The sequence below is a fragment of the Panulirus ornatus genome, chromosome 43 (genome assembly GCF_036320965.1).
Source record: "Panulirus ornatus isolate Po-2019 chromosome 43, ASM3632096v1, whole genome shotgun sequence".
NCBI lineage: Eukaryota > Metazoa > Arthropoda > Malacostraca > Decapoda > Palinuridae > Panulirus > Panulirus ornatus.
The window spans coordinates 11,466,610-11,489,756 of NC_092266.1; the positions used below are offsets into that span (position 1 = coordinate 11,466,610).

A 23,147-nucleotide genomic window follows, 5' to 3' on the forward strand; every position below is an offset into this window, starting at 1 on the left:
GATGCAAGTTTATAAGAATTACAGAAGAATGCATCTCCTGAGCCTACTTCGCAAGGTGCCAGGTAGTATAGTGAGTGAATCTTGTGTTGATTGGAGCAAAATGAACACGGTATGTGGGTTTCGACGAATGATGGAGAATGTGAGATTGTGTCGGAGAAACAGGTGTGTGTGCGGCATTTGTGGATCTAGAAAAGGGATATTTAAATGAAGTGAGTTGCTAGGTACATTTGGGTATGTTTAGAGCTGTAAGGCATACTGCACGGAAGAAATCTGTATGCGGTTTAGGACTCCTGTAATGGAAGTAGTGTGTGTGTGTGTGTGTGTGTGTGTGTGTGTGTGTGTGTGTGTGTGTGTTGCAGAGTAAGTGTTGGCTTGCGTGAGTGGCCTGAAACAGGTGTGTGAGTGCGTCAAGGTTGCGTGGTGTCACCGTGTTTCTTCTGAAGTGTATATAGAGAGGAGCGTTACGTGAAATGTGCGCTGATTATGTTAACAACACTCAACACTGGAGAACGAGAATGAAAGTTGTCACAGTTGGTGTATGCAGATGATGCCGCGGAAGTTAGATGAGTTCAAGAACGAAGATGTGAAAGTTCATGTGGAATGGGTTGGAAGTTTGAGGACGGTATGGTCGTGTAGGAGTCCTTCGTGTTTCCCTCAGCGATGTGGACAGCTTTCTCTGGGGATGTTTTTCTCATACCCTCTTAATGACTACATGGCTCATGGTCCTTATTACATGACGTGGACGACACCCTCGAAGTGGGACTCTCTCAAATTCTCTGAAGTGCATTAGTGGCCCAGGTACCATCAACTTGTGTCACATAGATGAATAATGATGTGAAGGCCTTTGATTATCGTGAGCAGTGTTCATATGGTAGTTAGAGAGGATGTGATACAGCTGATGCCTTCTGAACGCGGTATCCTTCGTTCTCGAGGTGGTATCGTGTGTGGATCCTCCGAGACGCGCCGTACTGAATCATGGAGTCATGATGAGTGGCTTGGTTGTACACAGGTGCTGACGACCCCGTGTGCCCCTGTGTAAATCTTTTTGCGCTACCGCGCTCTCGGGATGAGCATGGGTTCCAGAGGGTCGGGCCGGGGTTCCAATCAATTCACCGTCTTTCATGTCGTGTCGGACTGGCTGCAGAGGAGCCAGCCCGGGTGTTTGTGGCCACATATCACCATTCAGAGCAAAATCTCATGATCATAGGTTCTCAGCCAGCTACTCCGGAAGTATTTTTGTTTATGTGTGTGTGTGTGGTGTGTGTTTTGTTGTGTGTGTATTTGTTGCCACGGCAGTCGGTATCACCGCACACCCTGACTGACGTGAGGAAGGCAAGGGACAGATACCCGCGCCAACGTAAGGTCAGGGTCCTTCGCCTAGCGGAGAGGATAACACCGCGGAAGGCGGAGAGGTGGGAGGGTGCGCGCGCACATGGCCGAGGTCAGCTCAGGGCTCGGGTTCAGCCCGGATCATCCCAGCGGGCGGCGGCAGCTGCTCTGCCTCCTGCCCGAAAAATTAGTTTTGCGGGTTTTTTGTGAGCGGTGGGGGGGTCACAACCACAGGCCGAAAATAACCAGAACTGCCGAGTTGGTGGTTGTGTCGCACACACACACACACACACAAAACACCACACACACACACACACCGAACGGCCGGGTAAAGGAGGCAGAGCTGGGAAAACCCTTGCCAGCGCCGCCCCCAGACAAACTGTGCTCAGGTGAAGTGGAAAATCGGAACGTGCCGACCCGCCCCGGTCGTGAGGTCAGGTGCATCAGGCATTTCCATGCCAGATATAGCTTGGTGGTCGGGGGGGTTTGACGGGGGTTCAAGCTTATCGACTAGTAGGGTCATGGAGACGGCGAGAGTCCTCGGTTTTATAACCAGTCGCAAAAAAAAAACGAAAAAAAAACGATTATATTCTTCATGTGCCCCAAGTTCTATCCTTGGTCCGTATACTCTCTCGCTCCGTATATGGGGGCCCCTTGAAGGTGTGGGTGTAGTTGTGGGGAGGGGAAAGCTGGAAGTCCGGGTTCATGTAGGGTGGTCATCGAAGCTGAGCAGCACTTGGTTGACCGTGGGTGAGCGAGGCGGAGCGTGGCTGGCCGGCGGGTGATGATGTATGGAGGTGAGTGATGCTGCTGGGTGTTGGCCGCTGTGCTGCAGTGGATCGGTTTGTGTAACGCAGACAGACGTAGGGGTCTGCGGACACTGCTTTTGATGTCTCAGTTAATTGCATCATAAATGAGGCGGTGTCTTGCCCGTGGGCAGCGTGCCAGATGCTCCTGTCACTCGCGTTTCATTTTTCTGCGTTCGCTTTCGGGCGATGACCCAGTTGCACACTGCCTAAATTACGCTCTTGGTCATGTTAAATGGTATGACTTATTATAGTTTTTTTGACAGCAGGACAGGAAAACAAAGTGAGCTTGAATAATGGGGGGACTCGAGGCTGTAGACGAGTGGTATTCAGAGGAAAAAGGGGATTTCCCACTGACTCACTATGACAAGCGGGGTGTCACAAGGTACACTCTTGAGACCCAGGATTTTTATGATCTGTGTCAGTGTTTTTGTGAAGACCCGCTGGTGTAGAATGTGTTGTCCGGTTCTGAAGACCAGTGGTGTAGAATGTGTTGTCCGGTTCTGAAGACCAGCTGGTTTTAGAATGTGTTGTCGGTTCTGAAGACCAGTAGGTGTAGAATGTGTTGGTTGGTTCTGAAGACCAGCTGGTGTAAAAATGTGTTGTTGGTTCTGAAGACCAGCTGGTGTAGAAATGTGTTGTCTGGTTCTGAAGACCAGCTGGTTTTAGAATGTGTTGTCTGGTTTTTGAAGACCAGCTGGTGTAGAATGTGTTGTTGGTTCTGAAGACCAGCTGGTGTAGAATGTGTTGTCGGTTCTGAAGACCAGCTGGTTTTAGAATGTGTTGTCTGGGTTTTGAAGACCAGCTGGTGTAGAATTGTTTGTCTGGTTCTGAAGACCAGCTGGTGTAGAATGTGTTGTCTGGTTCTGAAGACCAGCTGGTTGTAGAATGTGTTGTCTGGTTCTGAAGACCAGCTGGTTTTTTAGAATGTGTTGTCTGGTTCTGGTTGTCACACTTCACGGAGATGAAGGAAATCCTCGATCAAGAACAACCACAAAACTCATTCCTCAGGCAGAAAGAATCCCAAAGCTCTTCCTCTCTCTCTCTATCTCTTCTCTCTCTTCTCTCTCTCTCTCCTCTCTCTCTCTCTCTCTCTCTCTCTCTCTCTCTCTCTCTCTCAGCGAGCGGCAAATTATTGTGCACTCCAACCTTTCCTGTGGGAGAAGGCGCAAAAGTGTATGCAGTGTGCACAAAAAACGTCCGGGAATTGGGCCTCATTGGTTCAAGTGACATTAGAAGTTACAAGTGACAAAAATGCTAACAAGAATTGATTGATATTGAATGAGTTATCCAGCAGTTTACGACTGAAGTACATTGTTTTCATACATCGAACTACATTGATTCGATCTATGTGTCAAGCTATATAACTAGTGAACTATTTTAGGGAGGCAAAGTTAGGTTGTTTTCCAAGTAGGAGGTAGAACGTTGCTGTGAAATACACTTATCTTGGAGTAGGCGAGCATAATATAGGGTGCGGGACGGACCCCAAAAAAAAAGATACTGTGTGCAGTGCTGTTGTGTAGAGCCAAAGGTGCCGGTACTTAGAAATAAGGCCATGGTGTCACAGTGTCAAGAACGAAGGTCAGACGGAGTCTAAAAGGAGTTTTGTTGCCAAATGCTAAAGGCGGGTTACGGGGTACAACGGATGTAATCCCCTTGCACTCACAGGTCTCTGAGCGTGTGGTGCACGGGGAAACTACCCAGTGTTACTTGCACACTTGTCATAGTTGTGAGTCCAGGAGGTACAACATCGTGTTCTTGTCACAGCGAGAACTGACGAGAAAGAAAATCTTTGATAAAACCTTTTAGTTTTTTATTTTTTACTTTTTCTTTTCTTTCAAAGTATTCGCCATTTCCCGCGTTTGCAAGGTAGCGTTAAGAACAGAGGACTGGGCCTCTGAGGGAATATCCTCACCTGGCCCCCTTCTCTGTTCCTTCTTTTGGAAAGTTAAAAAAAAACAAGAGGGGAGGATTTCCAGCCCCCCCCCCGCTCCCTTCCCTTTTAGTCGCCTTCTACGACACGCAGGGAGTACATGGGAAGTATTCCTTCTCCCCTATCCCCCAGGGATAAAATTCTATATCTTAGTATTATTATTATTTGTTTTTTTTTGCTTTCCCATGTAAGAAAGTTAATGATTTTATGGACAGAATCAAAGAAAGGATGTGCTAAATTTTTGCGCATATTCTAGCAGGAATCTTCTGGAAAACGTTAAAGCAAATTTAATGATTATCAGACTACGTTTGTTATATAGAGCGTGGAACCACAACGTGACGCTTTTTAAGATAGAGTGGCTTGCGATAGTCATATTTAAAAAAGAAAAGAAAACGATGGGTGGAATTTTAAGATGAACTAACTTAATTTTACATTATACTTTTCTGATATACTTCTTGTTTATTTTTGTATCAAGTTAACTGTGAATTATCGTGAGACAGACCGAAATTGATGAGCTTATTCGATCTGACGTATACGTGAACTATAATGGGTTTGTCTCGGACTGACTTATACGTGTCCATTGAACTATATTTAGACGTCAAATCTCGCGATGTATTGGCGCCGGGTTGTGTGACTCCCTAGCTATTTCCGGATGAACGCGTGCCTCGTCGTTTCGTGGTTTAATGACATCGCGAGGCAAATATCTAATGATTCTACCCGTGTCAAGGAAGGAGTAGCATTGATAAAACCTGCTATGTAAAGCTAGATAGGCTGGTACAGCGGAAGCGTACTAATATATATATATATATATATATATATATATATATATATATATATATATATATATATATATATATATATATATATATTTTCCCTGGGGATAAGGGAGAAAGAATACTTCCCACGTATTCCCTGCGTGTCGTAGAAGGCGACTAAAAGGGGAGGGAGCGGGGGGCTGGAAATCCTCCCCTCTCGTTTTTTTTTTTTTTTAATTTTCCAAAAGAAGGAACAGAGAAGGGGGCCAGGTGAGGGTATTCCCTCAAAGGCCCAGTTCTCTGTTCTTAACGCTACCTCGCTAATGCGGGAAATGGCGAATAGTTTAAAAGAAAAGAAAGGTATATATATATATATATATATATATATATATATATATATATATATATATATATATATATATATATATATAACGGCTATAAATGGTCGACTGAGTTACGTAAGCGTGTTGGCTCCCTGCCAGGTAAGGGCCTGGGTTCGGCTATGTTGTGTCACCTGGATAGATGCTGCTTCTGTTGTGGTGTATGATGTATACAGATGGTCATTACGGGCCTACATGGGTTCGAATCTTGGGCGCGGCAGCGGCGCACACCTAACCCTGGGGTTTGTCTTTCCCTCATGGCTACTCAATGGATGGATAGTTGACTTACGCTGTGTGTGTGTGTGTGTGTGTGTGTGTGTGTGTGTGTGTGTGTATACATACATATATATATATATATATATATATATATATATATATATATATATATATATATATATATATATATATACATATATATATATATATATATATATATATATATATATATATATATATTATATATATATATATATATATATATATATATATAATTTTTTTTTCATACTATTCGCCATTTCCCGCATCAGCGAGGTAGCGTTAAGAACAGAGGACTGGGCCTTTGAGGGAATATCCTCACCTGGCCCCATTCTCTGTTCCTTCTTTTGGAAAATTAAAAAAAAAATGAGAGGGGAGGATTTCCAGCCCCCCGCTCCCTTATATATATATATATATATATATATATATATTTTTTTTTTTTTTTAACTATTCGTCATTTCCCGCGTTAGCGAGGTAGCGTTAAGAACAGAGGACTGGGCCTTTTTGGGAATATCCTCACCTGGCCTCCTCTGTTCCTTCTTTTGGAAAATTAAAAAAAAAAACGAGAGGGGAGGATTTCCAGCCCCCCGCTCCCTCCCCTTTTAGTCGCCTTCTACGACACGCAGGGAATACGTGGGAAGTATTCTTAATCCCCTATCCCCAGGGATAATATATATATATATATATATATATATATATATATATATATATATATATATATATATATATATATATATATATATATATGAGTAAGGACCCAGTACATTATCATAAGACTATGAGACGGGACAACACGAGTGTAAAACTTCTCCCCGTAGTACACAAATAGAAATCACACACACACACACACACACACACACACACACACACACACACACACACATACGGGTTTCATTCGTGTATTGATTAGCGTTACCGTCCATGAGTCACCACTGGCCTGCTCGAGGTCTGACCCGCGTGGGTTCGAATCCTAGGCGGGTGCGGCAGTTGGCCCACAGCCAATTCTAACGGTTCATCCTTCCTCGGGGCTGGTCGATAAATGGGCTTGTGCCTTATGCTAGGTGTGTGTGTGTATACAATATAGGAGTAAAAAACAAAGCAAAATAGATAAATAAATAATATATATATATATATATATATATATATATATATATATATATATATATATATATATATATATATATATATATATATATATATATATAAGGTTGAAGTACTAGGCAATAATGATTTAAAACTCTATCACTCTAACACAAATACCAGTCACACATACTCAACACATGCACACCTTCCTTAATCTCCCTCTCCTCTTCACTCTCTAAATCCCGTCTCTCTCTCTCTCTCTCTCTCTCTCTCTCTCTCTCTCTCTCTCTCTCTCTCTCTCTCTCTCTCTGGGAGCGTCACCGACCAGGAGGTATATCACAGGTACCGCCCGCCTGCCCTTCTCCCGCGGAGGGTTAGTGACGGCTGCGCAGTGACCCAGCACTTCAGTACGTCTGTCACGTGTCACTACTGCTTTGTCGCTGGCAGCTGTGTTTTCCTTCTGCCTCACCCACACGAAGGCTGGTGCCCTTGTCTCCACAGACATGCTGTCCCTTCATCTCATACATATACACACGACTCTTTGTATTGTTCTATTCTCCTGCAGCGATGGCTACGCGAAAACTTTTCCTTTTGGCAAAATCTTTCCGCAAATGTCTGTAAGTTGTCTCCCAGTGTTGGCACTTGTGAGGTGCAGCTGGTGGGTCGCGTAGGGTGGCCAGCCAGCGTGTGCACTCCATGTGGGGAACAGATCTCGATATGTCTGTCACGTTGAGGCTGACGGTAACGATGCCACTCAGATTGCCTGCCGAGGGACAGGGTCCCCGTGCGACGGGGCCTGTCATGTAGGGGTGAGGCGAGGAGAGAGCATCATGTGGGATGTCGGCTGGAGGAGAGAGAGGCGGGGGAGTGATGGTGTGGATGATGATGATATTGGGGTTGGATACCGGGGAAATATTGAGGGGGGGAAGGAATCAGTCTCAGGTTAGGACAGGTGGAGACCGTGAAACGTTGGCAAGGGAGGTGTGGAGGAGGGGTGGTTGGCAGCGTGTGGAGGGAGGCTTTGGGGGGGCAGAGAGGAGAGCTTGTGTATGGCGGAGTCCCTCAGTGTTGTGTCTGGTGCACCGTAAGAGGGAGTGCTTGCCTGTACACGTTGAAGCAACCGGTCGCCGCATCTGGCCTCCCTCTAACCTGCTCACTCGGTGACCACACAAACGTTGTGAGTGAATTGTGACAGCCTCCACCGTGGTGTTATAATAGCATCCAGTATTCCCATGTGCGATCATGGCAACGAGGAGTTCCCTGCACGTATTGAGTGTCTGCCAAACTGGCTGGTAGCTTGAGGTTTATTCTATTTATTTTTTTCGTCGTATGAACTATCCCGCCTGCTCTGAAATGCCAAATTGGCAACTGTTCAATTATCAGCGTGTATTGGGTAGGGGGAGACTCGAGTTGCCGCCTTTCCTCAGAGCTGTTTACTTCCCTCTTCTGTGAAATGTATGATGCGTAGAAATGATGTCTACTTCCTTGAGATCCGTCCTACACAACTGGCGGGTCGTACTTCCTCAAGCGCGAGACTTAAGATCACATGACTTCATGCAGATTTAACTATCGTTTCCTTGTTCGGGTACGTACGTGGTGATGTTTACATGTTTGATGCTGACGAAGGTGAATTTTTCCTGTTATGTTCTCAGGTCATCCTTATGAATAGGGTGGCTAAAACCCAATACCGGGGTCCAGTACATGGTGGAGGTGGTAAATACCGGGGTCCAGTACATGGAGATGAATGACACCGGGGTCCAGTACATGGTTGTGGTTAATACCGGTGTCTAGTACATGGTGGAGGTCCAGTGCATAAGGAACCTATTCCCTAACTAGGCTAGGAATGGGTTGAGGATTGATATGAAGTGGACGCATACTACACTTCATGTGTGAAGGGTTTTGCTCGGTATTGCTCGCACCAGTTAGCTGCTACGCTCGTTACGTACGTAGGTATGTACGTTTTCCCTTAAAGCTGCTTTGCTGTTCCTGCGTCGGGGAGGTAGCGTCAGCAACAGACGACCGGGCCATCGGGGAAGATGCCTCACGTGGCTGCAGTAGCTGTATTTATAATGTGACAATACAGTGGAGGAGATTTCCCAGCTCGGTGCTCTTGTTGCTATGCCTCTTCTGCCACGCGTGGGAGATACTTGGGCAGTATGCCTTCTTCCTTATCCCCAGAGACGTTCCTTGGTAAAACTTCGCATTAGGCGAATATTCCCTTTTAATGACTGCCAGTTAAGGTAAAGACACATTTAGTCCGGACAGAATTGGCCACAGCTGGGGTGACTGTGTTGTGGCCCATTGCCTCAGCTGCTATCTAGTAATATAAATGAGGGTGCAGCAGATAATGGGCAAACTGTATGGTCCATTGGGCAAACTCTATGGTCCATGATGAGGTGTATCTGCTTTGAGGGCATTGATAGTATCCTAACTGCGTGATCTGTAGAGTTAGAGGAGAGGGCATAGTAAAGGCATTCCCCCTCATCCTTCCTTCCACAATACTGTTCGTGACTGCCTGTGATAATGTGTATTACATTCGTTGTTTATATAAGGGCTATCGCTGTTGCCAGGGAAGTTCCCGCTCTCTTCTAAATCCGTCCTGCCTGTCAAGATGGTTGAAGGGGTCTTGCGCGTAATGAATTCCCAATATTTCACCGGGTCTTACCAAGCGAGGGACGTGATTGTGGTTACTCGTGTCGGCGAGTTCCCTGCTTTGTGTGTGTGTGTGTGTGTGTGTGTGTGTTGTAGCAGGGGTTACGTATTTGATGGATATCGGCCTGAGGCTGGCGTTGCCTGGAGGGATGTGACTGCAGTGTTTCACCGTATCATCGGATCAGGTTTGGTCGTACGGATTCATTTGTCTTGCATTCTTTCTGAGCCTTCATCAGCTGATACACGTGTGTCGTGGGGTATGGGAGTGGATGCACGTAATATGAGAGAAAGCTTATGGTTAGTTTATTGGTTGAGGCTTGAAATTCAATTCTTGGGCGCGTTCTTATATTATAAAACCATTGATTCTGTCTTTGGGTATAGATTTGATTATATATATATATATATATATATATATATATATATATATATATATATATATATATATATATATATATATATATATATATATTACCTAGAATCATAATTCCCTCACCCGTTCATTCGTTTTCTACAGTTTTTGTCCACTTTGGGTTAGAATGTAGGGGTGTCTTTTTCATTTCCCAGGAGTATCGCAAACTTCCTCCAGAGGAAATTTGCATCTTAATATCTATGTTCCTTCCATCTAGTGGTAAGGGGGAAGAGAAATACGAATATGGATAAGGAAATAGTGAAGAGCTTGGGGGGCAGAGATGGAGCAGTGAGGGCACAGACGTAGCGCGGAGGGAGATGGTTGAGAGTGGAGGTGAAACTGCTAAGGAATGGTTCTGGGAGGTGTTTACGGAAGCATGGAGAAGAGGTGGTCAGGTGACTGATAACAGCACAAGGGTCGTCAGTTGTTCCAGTGTGTAGAGGGTTGAGGAGTGGATGCAAGTTTATAAGAATTACAGAAGAATGCATCTCCTGAGCCTACTTCGCAAGGTGCCAGTTAGTATAGTGAGTGAATCTTGTGTTGATTGGAGCAAAATGAACACGGTATGTGGGTTTCGACGAATGATGGAGAATGTGAGATTGTGTCGGAGAAACAGGTGTGTGTGCGGCATTTGTGGATCTAGAAAAGGGATATTCAAATGAAGTGAGTTGCTAGGTACATTTGGGTATGTTTAGAGCTGTAAGGCATACTGCACGGAAGAAATCTGTATGCGGTTTAGGACTCCTGTAATGGAAGTAGTGTGTGTGTGTGTGTGTGTGTGTGTGTGTGTGTGTGTGTGTGTGTGTTGCAGAGTAAGTGTTGGCTTGCGTGAGTGGCCTGAAACAGGTGTGTGAGTGCGTCAAGGTTGCGTGGTGTCACCGTGTTTCTTCTGAAGTGTATATAGAGAGGAGCGTTACGTGAAATGTGCGCTGATTATGTTAACAACACTCAACACTGGAGAACGAGAATGAAAGTTGTCACAGTTGGTGTATGCAGATGATGCCGCGGAAGTTAGATGAGTTCAAGAACGAAGATGTGAAAGTTCATGTGGAATGGGTTGGAAGTTTGAGGACGGTATGGTCGTGTAGGAGTCCTTCGTGTTTCCCTCAGCGATGTGGACAGCTTTCTCTGGGGATGTTTTTCTCATACCCTCTTAATGACTACATGGCTCATGGTCCTTATTACATGACGTGGACGACACCCTCGAAGTGGGACTCTCTCAAATTCTCTGAAGTGCATTAGTGGCCCAGGTACCATCAACCTTGTGTCACATAGATGAATAATGATGTGAAGGCCTTTGATTATCGTGAGCAGTGTTCATATGGTAGTTAGAGAGGATGTGATACAGCTGATGCCTTCTGAACGCGGTATCCTTCGTTCTCGAGGTGGTATCGTGTGTGGATCCTCCGAGACGCGCCGTACTGAATCATGGAGTCATGATGAGTGGCTTGGTTGTACACAGGTGCTGACGACCCCGTGTGACCTGTGTCATCCTTTTGCGCTACCGCGCTCTCGGGATGAGCATGGGTTCCACGACGGGTCTGCCGGGGTTCAATCAATTCACCGTCTTTCATGTCGTGTCGGACTGGCTGCAGAGGAGCCAGCCCGGGTGTTTGTGGCCACATATCACCATTCAGAGCAAAATCTCATGATCATAGGTTCTCAGCCAGCTACTCCGGAAGTATTTTTGTTTATGTGTGTGTGTGTGTGTGTGTGTGTGTGTGTGTATTTGTTGCCACGGCAGTCGGATATCACCGCACACCCTGACTGACGTGAGGAAGGCAAGGGACAGATACCCGCGCCAACGTAAGGTCAGGTCCTTCGCCTAGCGGAGAGATAACACCGCGGAAGGCGGAGAGGTGGGAGGGTGCGCGCGCACATGGCCGAGGTCAGCTCAGGGCTCGGGTTCAGCCCGGATCAGTCCAGCGGGCGGCGGCAGCTGCTCTGCCTCCTGCCCGCAAAATATAGTTTTGCAGGTTGTGAGCGGTGGGGGGGTCACAACCACAGGCCGAAAATAACCCAGAACTGCCGAGTTGGTGGTTGTGTCGCACACACACACACACACACACACACACACACACACACACACACCGAACTGCCAGGTAAAGGAGGCAGAGCTGGGAAAACCCTTGCCAGCGCCGCCACCAGACAAACTGTGCTCAGGTGAAGTGAAGAATCGAGAACGTGCCGAGCGTCCCCGGTCGTGAGGTCAGGTGCATCAGGCATTTCCATGCCAGATATAGCTTGGTCGGTCGGCGGGGTAGACGGGGGTTCAAGCTTATCGACTAGTAGGGTCATGGAGACGGCGAGAGTCCTCGGTTTTATAACCAGTCGCAAAAAAAAACGAAAAAAAAACGATTATATTCTTCATGTGTCCAAGTTCATCCTTGGTCCGTATACTCTCTCGCTCCGTATATGGCGGGCCCCTTGAAGGTGTGGGTGTAGTTGTGGGGAGGGGAAAGCTGGAAGTCCGGGTTCATGTAGGGTGGTCATCGAAGCTGAGCAGCACTTGGTTGACCGATGGGTGAGCGAGGCGGAGCGTGGCTGGCCGGCGGGTGATGATGTATGGAGGTGAGTGATGCTGCTGGGTGTTGGCCGCTGTGCTGCAGTGGATCGGTTTGTGTAACGCAGACAGACGTAGGGGTCTGCGGGACACTGCTTGTGATGTCTCAGTAATAGCATCATAAATGAGGCGGTGTCTTGCCCGTGGGCAGCGTGCCAGATGCTCCTGTCACTCGCGTTTCATTTTTCTGCGTTCGCTTTCGGGCGATGACCCAGTTGCACACTGCCTAAATTAGCGCTCTTGGTCATCGTTAAGATGGATGACTTATTATAGTTTATTTGACTATCAGGACAGCGAACACAACGTGAGCTTGAATAATGGGGGGGGACTCGCAGGCTGTAGACGAGTGGTATTCAGAGGAGAAGGCATCCGACTGACTCACTATGACAAGCGGGGTGTCACAAGGTACACTCTTGAGACCCAGGATTTTTATGATCTGTGTCAGTGTTCTGTGAAGACCCGCTGGTGTAGAATGTGTTGTCCGGTTCTGAAGACCAGCTGGTGTAGAATGTGTTGTCCGGTTCTGAAGACCAGCTGGTGTAGAATGTGTTGTTCGGTTCTGAAGACCAGTAGGTGTAGAATGTGTTGTCTGGTTCTGAAGACCAGCTGGTGTAGAATGTGTTGTCTGGTTCTGAAGACCAGCTGGTGTAGAATGTGTTGTCTGGTTCTGAAGACCAGCTGGTGTAGAATGTGTTGTCTGGTTCTGAAGACCAGCTGGTGTAGAATGTGTTGTCTGGTTCTGAAGACCAGCTGGTGTAGAATGTGTTGTCCGGTTCTGAAGACCAGCTGGTGTAGAATGTGTTGTCTGGTTCTGAAGACCAGCTGGTGTAGAATGTGTTGTCTGGTTCTGAAGACCAGCTGGTGTAGAATGTGTTGTCTGGTTCTGAAGACCAGCTGGTGTAGAATGTGTTGTCTGGTTCTGAAGACCAGCTGGTGTAGAATGTGTTGTCTGGTTCTGGTTGTCACACTTCATCGGAGATGAAGGAAATCCTCGATCAAGAACAACCACAAAACTCATTCCATCAGGCAGAAAGAATCCCAATGCTCTCTCTCTCTCTCTCTCTCTCTCTCTCTCTCTCTCTCTCTCTCTCTCTCTCTCTCTCTCTCTCTCTCTCTCTCTCTCTCTCTCTATCTATCTAGCTATCTATATCTATCTATCTATCTATCTATCTATCTCTATGTCTCAGGGAGAGAGAGAGAGAGAGAGAGAGAGAGAGAGAGAGAGAGAGAGAGAGAGAGAGAGAGAGAGAGAGAGAGAGACTCAGAACATATCTGACTGAAGTGCAAAATATTCATTTTGACAATAAAACCCATGACAGAGTCACCACATATAGGGATGCCTCTTTGGCGTTCTTCCTGAGTTTAACTCTTGCCAAACTTTCCCTCTCTATCTTCAGCCTTCCCTCTTCATGTCCCCATAACTCGTCCCAGTTTCCAGGTCACACTCTGCCCAATGATCCTCTTCCTCTTGATATTTACCCTCGGGTCTTTCCTCCGTCAAGTGGTTCAGCGAAGGTCCGCACCAGAAGATATAATGGCCAGGGATAACGGTGTTATGGTAATGGAAAGATGGTTTACAAACGTGAGCAGTCTTTTTTTTTTTTTGTATTGTTATTTTTTGGAGTTGTGTTTATAGAACATTGGAGATCATTGCTGCCAGATATTGTCAAGACGAAGACTATTAACTACATTCCAATCACTGCTGTTCAAATACTCCGTCTCTTCATGATCATCAGGTAGTCAACTTATATTTAAGACAATGCTCTACAAATACTTATTCACTTTTCAATAACTGCTATACAAATCCTTTAATGAAACTAATTATCGTTAAGCCAGTCTGAATTTAAATCTGCTATACAAATGTTCTAAAGCTTGTTTACATTTCAATCACTGCTGTGTGAGTACTTTGATCATACTGATCACTATGGAGTGAGCCAGTTCAATAATGTACCGTATAGGTGTTTGTAATCTTTCTTCTCTACAATTGAAAGGCAAAAATCCTTTCCCCTTAGGGTATCCTGGTGTTAAAATCAGATCAGAATTGTTTCTTCATTCATCCTTTCCTATAAACTTTTCTTGTCAGTGTACATTTGTACAGTGTATAGCATCTTTCATTGCTGAAGCCGGAGTATGTGGCGCAGAGAGTGGTGGCAGGGGAGGGAGGGGTCTCTGCTATACACTCTTGTCTTTCCTTATAACAGATAAGGAATTTCAGTTCCACTCTGCTGTTCTCTACCAGAAAACTACGCATCGTAGTCCCTCCGGTAGTCCGTTATCTGTCATGGGTTGTATCACGTCGGGTGGGTAGCATTACGCCACCAACCTTGCTACCAGACGACCTCTGGTAGGGGTAGCATTACGCCACCAACCTTGCTACCAGACGACCTCTGGTAGGGGCAGCATTACGCCACCAACCTTGCTACCAGACGACCTCTGGTAGAGGCAGCATTACGCCACCAGCCTTTCTACCAGACGACCTCTGGTAGAGGCAGCATTACGCCACCAGCCTTTCTACCAGACGACCTTTGGTAGGGGCAGCATTACGCCACCAACCTTGCTACCAGACGACCTCTGGTAGGGGTAGCATTACGCCACCAACCTTGCCACCAGACGACCTCTGGTAGGGGTAGCATTACGCCACCAACCTTGCCACCAGACGACCTCTGGTAGGGGTAGCATTACGCCACCAACCTTGCTACCAGACGACCTCTGGTAGGGGTAGCATTACGCCACCAGCCTTGCTACCAGACGACCTCTGGTAGGGGTAGCATTACGCCACCAACCTTGCTACCAGACGACCTATGGTAGGGGTAGCATTACGCCACCAACCTTGCTACCAGACGACCTCTGGTAGGGGTAGCATTACGCCACCAACCTTGCCACCAGACGACCTCTGGTAGGGGTAGCATTACGCCACCAACCTTGCTACCAGACGACCTCTGGTAGGGGTAGCATTACGCCACCAACCTTGCTACCAGACGACCTGTGGTAGGGGTAGCATTACGCCACCAACCTTGCTACCAGACGACCTCTGGTAGGGGTAGCATTACGCCACCAACCTTGCTACCAGACGACCTCTGGTAGGGGTAGCATTACGCCACCAACCTTGCTACCAGACGACCTGTGGTAGGGGTAGCATTACGCCACCAACCTTGCTACCAGACGACCTCTGGTAGGGGCAGCATTACGCCACCAACCCACCGCCACATGACCTTCATCGGGTTTGCACGACTGTCGAAAAGGGAGATTCGTACGCTTTGGTCCGAGCCTGTCCCTGCGTCACTCACCTTCGATTTGAGGAGGAGGAAGATCTTGTATGTTAACATTATTATTATTTTTTCAAATTATTATTTCCATAGTAATAATAATGATAATAATAACAAAACAACAACAACAACAACAACAATAATAATAATAATAATAATAATAATAATAATAATAATAATAATAATAATAATGATAATAATAATACTAACAACAATAATTATAATTATTATTGTTATTATTATTATTATTATTATTATTATTATTATTATTATTATTAGTTTTTGTCGTTTTGTTCATAAGGCTGGTTTCAGCATTGGCGAGATAGCGTTCATGAACGGATGACTGAGCCTAAGAGGGGAAAACTCCTCACTTGGCCTCCTTCTCAGTTCCTTCTTTTGGTAAAGTAAAACAAGAAGGGAAGATTTCCAGCCTTCCGCTCCCACCCCTTTTTAGTCGCATCCTACGACACGCAAGGAATACGTGGGAAGTATTCTTTCTCCCCTATCCCCAGGGATAACATATTATATATATATATATATATATATATATATATATATATATATATATATATATATATATATATATATATATATATATATATATATGTATGTATTACATTTTTTTTTCTTCATATGTATTCTCCATTTCCCGCGTCAGCGAGGCAGCGTTAATAACAGAGGACTGAGCCCGAGGGAATATCCTCACTTGGTCTCCTTCGCTTTTCATTCTTTTGGAAAATTAAAAACGGGAATCACGTAATGCCCTCCAACATCAAGGGCTCGAACCCCGTACTATTTGGTTATGCTCTCTCTCTCTCTCTCTCTCTCTCTCTCTCTCTCTCTCTCTCTCTCTCTCTCTCTCTCTCTCTCTCTCTCTCTCTCTCTCTCTCTCTCTCTCTCAAATGCTCAAGGTCTCAGTGGTGTGCGTGATCTGGTATTTGCTTGATAATCACGGAGAAAAAATGAAACACGAGAAGCGTGAGTGCACTTTCGTGTATTATCATGTCGTCATGGGAGATGAAAGAATGAGATAGTAGACTTCGAACACACTCAGTATACCAATAGTAAGACGGTATATACGGACTGTTCTAAGTCTTCTATTTCCCAGGAAGATGTGATGATACACAAAAGTGCACTTGGGCTTATCGTACATGCACGTAGTGAAGGGCGTCAGTAGGAATCTCCTTGCTTGAGGTTCCACCGCGTGTGTGAAGAGTCATCTTCGGTGAAGCTGTAACCTTATCGACAAAACAGAGTATACAGTCTGACCCTGCCGCTGAATGGAGCGCAGCCTTAGAACCCCAGGAGCCCCTGGAAAAGGGGCCCTGGCATTATAGAACAACAATAATTCTCTCATATGTTGCGTTGGAACTCTTTTATTTACAGGATGTAGCTCTCAAGGACACGTACAGTGGATCACAATAGTATCGGTGCACAATATGTGTGAAACATTTGCCCCCACAGTACGAAAATCACTGAAATATTCATATCCGGCGTAGCACATGTTGGTAACCCTGGTGTCAGGAGGTGCCATATAACGCCAACTACCAATAATTTCCCGTGGCTAACATATAGCATATGTTACGTTCATATAAACAGACATCGTTCATACTCAACGAGACGTTGGTCATTTAGCATAATGGGTAAGGCGGTTCACATTGGTGGAGACGTATGCAGGCCTGTCTTGTGTGCCGATAATGCTCGCTTGTGATCAACGAACGGCGCCATGTGCTTATTACCCTCACACACTACTGCATCGACTCTTTTCATGTGATTATGCACCAAATATCTCACGTGTCAGGTTAATACACATCACCTGTGAAATACCGTGTGCGATAGTTATGCTCGGTTAGTGAACTGGTCACTCACTGGCCATCATTACAACATGGTCCGTTAGGGAAAATCATATACTCTATTACGCTGTGGTAATATAATGCTATATTTACTGTAGATTATATCATATGATTCGGGGAAACCAAAGTAACACATGCTTCACATCTTTGTTGCTATATCAACGACAAGTATATCCTGCACCTGCTGCCATAACACAGCATTCAGCCTAGGTCTAGCCTCAGGCATGGCTCATGCCACCAACTCAGTTGTCAAGTGTTGTTCAGGAGGGACGTCGGTCGATCAGAGGTGTTCAGGCATGGCTCATGCCACCAACTCAGTTGTCAAGTGTTGTTCAGGAGGGACGTCGGTCGATCAGAGGTGTTCAGGCATGGCTCATGCCACCAACTCAGTTGTCAAGTGTTGTTCAGGAGGGACGTCGGTCGATCAGAGGTGTTCCCACGCCTCTAAAGCAGCGGCGATGACAGCAGCAGCGTTGTAGGTCTGGCATGTGTCCCAGCATTGCTGCCCAGACGTGCTCTGTATTAGGTGTTGAGGTCTGGGGATCTGGGTGGATGTGGCTACCAGTGCTCAGATGTGAGGATGCTGCTGGCCAGGACCACTCCCTAAAAGCCCGACATGTGTGGACTGGGCTGTTATCGTGAAGGAGGTTTTAGAAAGGCTCATTTTTCAGGGAACGGCCATGGCTTAACCGAGGGCAGTAGAACCTCCTCCAAGATCTCCACATATATTACCTCGGTAAACCCTCCCGGGTTTAGCCGAACGTTCATCCAGCAATGACACGACCACTCCTTCTCGTCTAGTCATAGATGGGCTCCATCGTCTAGTCACAGGGGGGACTCCACCCGTTTAGTCACAGGGAGGGGACTCTACCGTCTAGTTTCATGGGGGACTCAACCATCTAGTCAGAGAGGGGACTTCACCGTCTAGTCACAGGGGGGGACTCCACCGTTTTTGGTCACAGAGGGGACTCCACCGTCTAGTCACGGGGGGGAACTCCACCGTCTAGTCACAGGGGGAACTCCACCGTTTTTGGTCACAGAGGGGACTCCACCGTCTAGTCACAGAGGGGACTCCACCGTCTAGTCACAGGGGGGACTCCACCATCTAGTCACAGGAGGTGAGGGGGGAGGGGGCGCACAGCATAATCACAGAATGGACTCTTGTCTTACAGTCACAAGGGGTGCGTGTGTGTGTGTGTGTGTGTGTGTGTGTGTGTGTGTGTGTGTGTGGGGTGGGGCTGTAGTGGGCGTTGTGGTGGCCTGCCGGAGGTGACCCCCCACCGTCCTTCACGCCCTAATTTCCTCGCGTGCTGAGAACTAAGAGTAGTTGTACAGGTTAGCTGCTGTCACCCGCTGCCTCACGGCCACACCACTCACAACCCTTGGCGGCGGCGCCCCCCAGTACTGCTGCTCCCGAGTGCAGCAGCTGTGGTTCATACCTCGCGCTCTCGTCGGTCTCTGCTGAGTCCTCTCCCCGTTCAGTTTAGCAAGCTAGCTGACTTGAGCTGCGCCACTGTGGTGGATCTCTCCGTTTAAAGAAGGTCTCGCGAGATTAACATTAGACTCGTCTGCTGCCCTAAGCTTTTGCACGAATCTCTGTCACGTTAACTGAAGATCGATGGAAAATAAGCCAGTATAACTGACAGTTTCTTCAGTTGAAGGCGACTCAGTGTTGAGTGGTGGAGCATTGTCGTACACGAAGGACTGGGAATATCCAAGTGATATATAAACATTCTCCAGCAAGGTAATGTTCTGGAATCTTTCAGCAGCGCTAACAGTGGTTAATGGTGTGTCTTGGAGTGCTTGGTGTGAGAGTGTTCTGTGCTCCACACTCTGTGCGCACGTGAAAGTGAGCGTCAGAAGTTGGGTGCACCAGCCCAGCACATGCGTTCGTCAGATGGCCGCTCGTGGGTTGGATGTGTGAGGATTAAGATTCCATGATTACCTTTCATTTAGGAAACAGTGATCAAGTGCATTATGATGATAGTACGGTAGCGTCGTATAATATATTCATAAAAAGATAACTATATAGATAATACAGATAAGCATGAGAGGGTGATCTGTTGGTAGGTTACCTGACGTATCAGATGTATGAGCACGTAAACGCCGGTAAATGTTTGCCAACAGACGACGCTACAGGATAACCCGTAGATTGTGAGTAGAGACCAACTCCAGGGAGGGTAGAGTCAGCATTTATTTGTCTGTTTATTTTTTTTTTCCGGGGCGTGTTCGACCTGCGATGTTCTTAAATTGTCGTATGTGTCGAGGTCCATGTGAATCTACGGGCCTCGTGCAGATGGAAAACTGACCTTCGCACTAAAATGATTCATTACGAAACATTGGCAGGGGTTGCAGTGTGTGTGTGTGTGTGTCGGGTTGATTGCTGAATCATGAAGCCATAATTTGTAGCCGCTGTATGTGTGTGTGTGTGTGTGTGTGTGTGTGTGTGTGTCCTAATTTTGTGTTACGAGGAGAGAGATTTATGCTTGTGGTGCCTCGCATCTTGACCATGTGTCTTTACTTGCATATGTATGTGCACACATACCTCCTAACCAACGTCCGTTACACATTTATCGACCCACCTCGTGGGTAGGATGAACAGTTGGAATCGGGTGTGGGCCAATAGCCACGCCCAAGGTTCGATCCCATGTGGGCCTGTGTTGACTCATGGTCGGTAAGGCTAACCACGGCATCACGGAGGCCCATTAGTGACCTATTTGTACTGGGCAGGGATGGGGAAGAGTTTGCACACGTGGGTCCCCATCTCGTGAACACCCTGCTATCATACAACCTCTTGAATATATGTATGTTGTCTGCGTTGATCACATCCTTGTTCAGTCTGTTCCAATCATCCACCCACCCTTATCCAGTGGAATCATTTCTTTACATCCTTTTCACGACTTTCTTACTTAATCACATGTTGTCCTGTGGTTCCTCTGTCCCTACATCTCTCAAAGTACCGTGCAGTTCGTCCTTCTCGTTCCAAATGTTTGTGTGATCAGGTCACCCCCTAATCTTCTCTCCTCCAGCGTGGGTAAACTCAAAAGCCTCCTCCAGCCTTTACCTGTGGCTTAACTCTCTTAATTCTGGTGTCATCTTTGTCCTCCTCCTCTGGATCTTCCCTGTGGTTTCTTTGTGCTTCTTTAAGGTACGGTGACCAAACCTGTAAGGAGCATATCCTAGTTTTAGCCTCACGTAGGACATGAATAGCTTGCTCAATATTTCTCATCCATGTACGTAAACACACGAAAATATTATTCGGCAGTTTTGGTTCTGGTACACCCTGCAACCATCACTGGTGTGGCTATTACCCGTCTCTCTCTCTGTATATGTGTGTGTGTGTGAAAGTAATATAATGTTTTGTATAACCAAGTGTCGTATTTTACTGTTTATGAACGGGAATATATAGGATGTTAGTACGGAAGTCTCTTAAACGGCATAGCATTACCGTCTGTAGTATGATAATCAAAGACCGCAGTCTTTATCAATTTGTGCATGGCAATAACGAATCTAGGTGCCATTTACGGATTTCTTACGTTGTGAGATACAACGACAGAAATCCACATCGTTACAAAGTGAAGATGATGGAAAGCATGTAAACGTCCATTGATATGAGGCCACATGCACAAAGAAAATAGAATATTTGTGGATCGTAAGATGAAGCACAGCACTAGTGTGATTATGAGGCAGGGAATGAGCCACGAAAAGAGGTATGATAAGTCATCATAATGCCAAACATAATTAGTAGGTCCACGGTCTGTGTGTGTGTGTGTGTGTGTGTGCGGAAGGGATTGGTTAATGAAATTCATGTGAGACGAGCAACGTTAGTGTTAGCATAAACCTCTACCACAGGTGGTTCGTTAACTGAATATGTACATTAGATCAAATATGTTGAAAACGGAACCGGTTCCACCAGCACAGAGTCGAGCTTCGGAGCGCACGGTAAAAATCGTATTGTTTACATCGAAGCGCCGCTGAGACGTAACGAAAACCTGGGAGAAGACATGCGTAGCGATCACCGCACGACACGATGTGGAACTCAGCGATGGTGAAATTTCTCGTTGAGTTAGCGTAGCCACACTGCTCCAGACAGTGTGTGTGCATCCATGTCAAATAGGTTAAACTGTGACCAAGCACCAGGGGGTTCCGACACTAATCATTGATAGAATTTAGAAGTTGAATAACCTCTGGGGAAACGTGTTTGCCTTTCCTATCAAGCCTGGCACATGACCGACGACAAGTCGATCCATGTGATACATCGAACACTGTGACGACAGCAAGTCTGTCATTAACAAGATCAGATACTACTGTGGTGTGGTGTTACTATGAAAACTGCTCTATTGCTTAATTTGCATCGTGGAGCGTAATTTGGGTCATGAAACACAATCTGCAATTAGAGCCGCTGTAAAATGGTACACCAGTCACAAGCTACGGAGTAACTGGCAACTCAGCAGGTCAGAATACCAACCCATGCAACCGTACCTCAGGAGTTTTTTTTTTCAAAAATTCTCGTGTGGCGTGTCATATTGTATCAGACTGTAAGGGTGAAAGTTATTCTGATATTTGCCAGCAGACTTGTTTGTCTCCATAGCAATTCTCCAATTATGGGACAGGCAACCGGTTAGGGAAGATAGGTCATCCCAAGTGCCTCTCACGCACAGAACCTTGAAGTTTACTTTCTGCTGGGTCAGGGCCTCTGGAGAAGAACTTTAGCCGGGGGTACAAAGTTTCTTTCGGGGTTCCTTCCCTTCTCCATTACTCACCCTGTTTTTATCCACTACGGTTTTATGCCATGTGCTGTAAGGCCCAAAAAGGGTATGGAAGATGAGGGTGGAATGGAGCGCTCTGTTAATATTCTGCATTTGTTGCCTTATGCTCCTATACTTCCTCCATGATAAATGTAAATAAAAGAGGATAATTTGTATGATGCGTTTCTTTGCATATTTGCTGCTTTTTTTTTTGCTCCCCCTGTTGCCTTTCATCTTTATCCAAGCCTAAATCTTATATAGCCTGGGACTGACTTATTTTGGGATGATTAAATGCTTCTACGCTAAGTTGCAAGGTGAAACGAGTCTACTTCACTTGTGATTTAAGAAAATTTTCACAATTTCTATACAGTCTTCACTTACGTATAACAGTTCACTAGTTTCTACTTCACATGTGCTTTAAGAATATTTTAACTATGTAGGCTCACACAAAATGTGAATGCTAGTCTTCAGTATATGCAAACATTATCTGAGATCCCAGGAAATTCTCGGACCCTCTTAAGGAAATTCCCGGGCCTGGGTACGCTGTTGTACCCCCAGCACCCACCCCCTCCCCGCCCCCCTCTCATTGGCCGTGTGCAGGGTAATAATCATACTGAGGCCCTCTTTCTCTTTGTCCCATCCTCATGACTTTATATTTACCATGGTTGAGTTTCACCAACCACGTTTTTATACCAACTTTCGGAAAGGTCTGTTGACATCCCCTTGTAAGCTACTACAATCCTCTTCGCTTTTCGCTTCCCTCCTGACTTTTGCATCATCCGTAATGTTCTGGTTGAATTCTATACCTTGACGGAAGTCATTAATTGTGTGTGTGTGTGTGTGTGGGTGTTAAGATTCACTATGTGAGAGAGAGAGAGAGAGAGAGAGAGAGAGAGAGAGAGAGAGAGAGAGAGAGAGAGAGAGAGAGAGAGAGAGAGAGAGTCTGGCACTGGCTGTAGTTGTAGGTGGGTTGGGTTGGTAATCTAGGCTGCCTGTCAACTGCCAGGGTCATTAAAAGCCGTCATCGTCAGTATATAACTACCACCCGGGAAGTCTCCAAGACCTTCCTCGGTTTATTCTAAGACCAAACACGCCCCCATGTCATGGTGCCGTCC

The 23,147-nt window shown here is 46.1% G+C and overlaps 1 protein-coding gene and 1 long non-coding RNA gene across 7 annotated transcripts in view; one reads left to right on the forward strand and one right to left on the reverse strand.

Annotated features, from left to right (window-relative positions):
* LOC139762316 (organic cation transporter protein-like) overlaps positions 1 to 23,147 on the forward strand; it is a 346,799-nt gene that overhangs the window by 94,541 nt on the left and 229,111 nt on the right. The window contains exon 1 of one of the 4 annotated variants that reach the window (XM_071686950.1): positions 7,697 to 7,718. The exons of 2 other annotated variants lie outside the window; for them this stretch is intronic. The gene's annotated coding sequence lies outside the window, so the exon portion shown is untranslated. Of the gene's footprint in view, positions 1 to 7,696; positions 7,719 to 18,492; positions 19,029 to 23,147 lie in introns of those variants that run through there. One more of the 4 variants, XM_071686948.1, reaches the window with a different exon arrangement.
* The window catches only part of LOC139762317 (uncharacterized), a 28,597-nt gene continuing 24,492 nt past the window's right edge, over positions 19,043 to 23,147 (reverse strand). For all 3 annotated transcript variants that reach the window (XR_011715691.1, XR_011715690.1, XR_011715689.1), the window contains one exon: positions 19,043 to 20,447. This is a non-coding gene — a long non-coding RNA (uncharacterized lncRNA). The remainder of the gene's footprint in view (positions 20,448 to 23,147) is intronic.